The sequence below is a fragment of the Empidonax traillii genome, unplaced genomic scaffold, assembly GCF_003031625.1.
Source record: "Empidonax traillii isolate 1590-97213 ecotype Southwest subspecies unplaced genomic scaffold, ASM303162v1 scaffold16:size2589160, whole genome shotgun sequence".
Lineage (NCBI taxonomy): Eukaryota > Metazoa > Chordata > Aves > Passeriformes > Tyrannidae > Empidonax > Empidonax traillii.
Window position 1 is genome coordinate 2,047,246 of NW_020955209.1, and position 4,873 is coordinate 2,052,118.

Here is a 4,873-nt window from a genome sequence, read left to right on the forward strand (position 1 = left end):
TTTTTTTCTCCATGCAGGTAATGTTTCAGACCTGTTTGGTTCCTGGGAAACACTATTGCTGTCCATCTTCTCTGACATAAAGGTTCCGGTCATGCCTTCTCAGATCATTCACTGCAACTTTTTCAGCCAGTTTCTTGTGTATTGGTACAATTTGTTCAGCATCTTCCCTCCCAGTTTCTGCAGTTGAAACAGTGTTATGAGGCTAGGCAGCAGAAGTCCTCTGGCAGCCTTCATTCCACATCAGGTTTTTGACTTTTGCAACTTTCTGATTTCCTTGTGCTGTTGGTATTTTTAGCTTTTTTAATCCTCACTGCTGTCCTGCTCAGTTAGTAACCTCCAAGCTTGCCAAAGATTCTTTGGCCTTCCCTGTCCCCGGAAAAGCTGCTGGTTCTCAGCCATCTGGTTACTGGTTCCTTATTCATTTATTTTGAACTTGTTCCAGCTTCTGCTGCCCCTAAAAAATTTTACCTCCAGTCTCAGGCCATCTCCCAAGCCTTTCAGCAAAGCCTTCAGATGTTGCTTTAATCCCTTCTGCAAGGTCTCATGCTCTTTTCTCGGGTCTTTAGACCTCATTTTAGTCACTTGTGATAGCCTCCATTTCTGCAGGTTTTGTTCATAGAATTCCACAGGAAGTCTCAGTGCATGGCAGAGCACAGCATTCCTGTTTTCCTTTCTCTACTGGAAACAGCTCATTTGATATAACTTAGAATTGCATTTGCCTACTTGGCAAGCCTGTAACATAGCATCTCATGGTCAGAATGTGGTAAGTAACAGAAGGAGGTACTTTATTTCCCCCTTTTGCTTTTCTGTGTAATGAACTTCTGGCTTCAAGCAGGATTCCGATTCATCTTTAAGGACATTTTGCATGATTACAAACTACTTTCATTTTATTTGTAAAGGCCAACATCTCTTCCTGCTGAATATTCCCATCCTTCACTTTATAGCTGATGCTGCCATGTTTATTTATTAAAATAAACCCAGTTATTTATTAAAAATATAAATCTTCTTGAGAAATTCCAGGAGTGAAATTCCATTTGAGCATAGCCAACTCTCTCGTCTTCTCTAGAGAGCTTCTTTTCCACCTCGTAGCTCTCCAGTGACCCTTCAGTCTCCTACTAGATGCTGTGTGCTGTAGTCCCCTCAAAAATGCTTTTGGTTTAGCTACAGCACTCAATTTCAAGTTTGAGCCTGACTCAGATGAAGCTGTTTTCCAGATCTGCTTTATACTTCAAGGAGCAAGCATGTTCAGGGCACAGTTCATCTTGTCTTGACATGGGAGTCTGAAACAGGTCAAAAGAGTAAGATCTGCAAGTGCTCCTCTACCCCTCTTGAATAGAAAAAGACATTCACAATGCTAAAACAGGAGCAGACGACTAAAGTTAAGTGGAATTGTCTACCTTCTAGAAACTTGTACAGCCTCTGAAATACCTTCCAGGATGTTTTTAGGGAAGATGGTAGGGGAGAAACTGCACAAGCAGCTAAAACCAGCCTCCTGGACATCCAGAAAACTTCCTACAGTTTTGACTGGACTTCTTTTACATGTCTCCTGTACTGATTCCTCCCTGTGCCATTTTAAGAAATTTGAGTGAATTAAAAAAACCTCAAAGTCACTTTTTCATTTCTCACTTAGAAGTGGTACTATTTTAAATATAGTTAAAAAGTAATACTAGTGTGCACCTTTTACCAGCCTTCTCAAAGCTGTATTAACTGTGAATTCATTTTAAAATTGTGTTTGCAGTTATTTGTGTTTGCTTTTCTCCCAGTCACAGCTGCCACGGGGAAAAAAGAAATCACATGAAAAATCCGGTGAAGTTCCATACCAAGGATACAAATTTGGACTGCAACTCTAGAATTATCATCTGAGAAAAAAAAAAAAACAAACATCTGTAAGTCATCATTTCTCATGCTTGGTATGCTTCTCGTGCTCGGTATGCTTGGTAGCATTACAGCTATTGCTACATAGCTGTAGAATTTTCTCCCACACTTTAGGTCTGATCCTGCCCATACTCCCAGCAACACCTCCATTAGTAATACACTGATTATCAGGGGCTTTGTCCAAGTTCAGTACTGGGGGCTGTTCAATATTGCCAGAAAATTTGTTTCAGGAGTGCTGAAGGTAACACCAACACCGGCTCTCCATCCTCAAAGGCATTTTTAATATGGAGGATACAGTGATACAAAAATATGTCTAAGCAACAAAACTGCCCTATCCAGAATAATATCCAAAGACTCCCAGAGACGCCACCTTAAATTTAGGAACCTGCCTCTATTTGGGAGCCCAAAACTCTCAAAGCCACAGGACTGCTACTAGAAGACAAAAGGCAGTAGGAAAACATATAAAAATCCAATGTAACTCTTGAATAGCCTCTGCTGCTCCATAATAAGAGAATAATAGTGTGTGACCCTCTTATAGCACTCTATCTGGGGATCTCAGTGGCTACACAATGGATGAGTTAGTTTGTCTCTTAGCCTAAAATAGAAAAATGTCCAAAACAGAGCTGTGGGAACACAGTATCTCTCCAGTTCAAATTACAAGTCTTTGAGAGCTCTTCAAGGCATGGAGAAAGCCTTACTCATGGAGTATACCTTGTTCCATCTCCCTGTAAACCATCTCCATGGTTTAACTCCAGCTGGCAACTAGTACCATGTAGCCACTCACTCACACACGCCCTGCTGTGGATGGGGAAAAGAGTAGGAAAAAAAAGAAAAACCGATAGGCTAAGAACAGTTTAATAATGGATATAAAATAATAATACTAATATAAAAATTATAACAATAAAAGTAATGAAAAGAGAGACAACAAAAAGGAGAGATATAAACCCCAAGAGAGGCACATTATTCTCAACACAATTGCTCTCCACTCACTGACCAATGCCCAGCCTGTCCCTGAAACATGATCAGACCCAGACAACTCCCTCCAATTTATATACTGAGCACGATGGTCTGTGGTATGGAATATTCTTTTGGCTAGTTTGGGTAGTTTACAGCATTCCTGGCTACTCTCCCTCCTGGCTTCTTGTGTGCCTTCTCATTGGCAGAGCATGAGAAACTGAAAAGTCCTTGACTTTGGGTAAGCACTACTTAGCAACAACTAAAACATCGGCGCGATATCAACATTGCTCTCATACTGAATCCAAACCACACCACTGTACCAGGAAGAAAACTAACTCTATCCCAGCTGAAACCAGGGCGCTCTCCTTTGGCACCACAAGGACGCAGAAAAGCTGAGCGTTGCATGGAGCATATCAGAAGCAGCTTGGCATTTCTTTGCTACTGTTTCTGGGCTGGTACTTGCTTTCAATGCTTGCAATTTTGTGTACTAAAAATACTAAGTAAACTTGACTTATTTTATAAGAGAGGTTGAATGGGAGGCTGTATATAAGGTACTATCTAATGCACTGAACAGAAAGATAGAGGTAATAAGGCATATGTGTGCCCTCTGTATGTTAAAACTTGCTTTTTCTTGGCATTTCACACTCAAATTCTGTTTGACAGAGAAATTCATGCTAACACAAAGAAGCTTTTCACCAGAATTTGAGGTGCAAGAATATGTACAAGATTTTTTCAGTAACTCATTTGTTTTAGCGGCCTGGAATAGTGCATAATTTATCCTGAACACCAGTCAACTAAAGTATTACTCATCCAATAGCTTTATTTTTAAAATCTTTCTAAGACATTTTCTACCAAGTGCTGCATAGGGTATAGTCCTCTAGACATCCAAACAGCTCTTGACTGCACATTTTTAAAACCCTCAAACCGATGGCTCCAGGCAATGAGTTCCAGGACATTAGAGCTAGGACACTGTTTAAACATAAACATCCTAGATTGCAGTAGCCCTTGTCTTTGCCTCTCTCCCCTGGAAGGTGATGGCTTCCCATGTTCAAACAAAACACTTCTGCAAAGCTAGGTCACTTTCTTGGTAACAACACTAAACAGGCTGGACTCAGTGTAACCACTATCCTTGACACAGCTTGTTCAGCGTGTGGGGAAAAATGTCAAAACTAAACCAGTAACGACCTCCAGCCAGCCAATTCTCTCAGTAGGTTAAAAAATATACATGTTAAAATGCCAGGACTGTCTAACATTTCGCTTGAAATCCTCAATAGCAACACCCCTTTGGTACTGTAGTGGGAAAAAAAGAGTATAAAAAAAATCTAAGATCTACAAAAAGGCCCTTCAACTTTAAAGTGAATGTATTCTTGGAGAAGTGAAGGGTCTGTTGTGCAGATGGCTGTTTGCTCTCAATGCTAGAAGCAGACACTCCTCAGTGAGGAGGAAAGGGGAGTCAGATAGCGTATTACCATGCAAAAGCAGCAAGCTCTGCCTATGATGACTGCAATATTAACTCCCAGGGCTTCCTGCGGCTGAGAGGCAGCAGCGGCAGCAGCAGCAGCGAGTTTCACTTGCCCCCTGCCCCCCACCCCCAAGCTTCCAGGTTCAATAAAGATTACATCATGGAATAAGTATGCCATGTAAGCCTGAGAATCAAAGCCGTCACAATTGGCGGCTGTTTAACTGTAATGTCGCTGAAACACATACTCCCCCTATGTGCACATGCACTTTCCCCCTCACCCCTCCCAGCCCATCCCGAACCCTCCGTGGCTCCTACGATTAAGGGTAGTATTATCGGGGAGAGGAAAATCTGATCAAAACTGTCGACTGCAAACTGCCGATTTTCTATGGATTCAATAAAGGCCACCTTAACGATTTCCCTAATTAATGGATGACATCTTTGGCTGGAGGAGAGGCGCTGTATTCTACTCTGGCTTAGTCTTTGTTAACCTTCTAATTAACTTTCGTAGGTCACCCAGGTCTCCCAAACCTAAAAGTGAAGAGAGCCATTGTGCTAGAAGCAGTAAACTTACTTTTTCTG

General features: G+C 41.5%; 1 long non-coding RNA gene across 1 annotated transcript; it reads right to left on the minus strand.

Annotated features, from left to right (window-relative positions):
• LOC114063447 lies at nt 1-4,427 on the minus strand. Its single transcript, XR_003572556.1, has 2 exons — nt 4,302-4,427; nt 1-1,280 (listed from the first exon to the last, which is right to left on the minus strand). It is a non-coding gene; the product is annotated as an uncharacterized LOC114063447 (long non-coding RNA).
• Between the last annotated feature and the right edge of the window lie 446 nt (nt 4,428-4,873).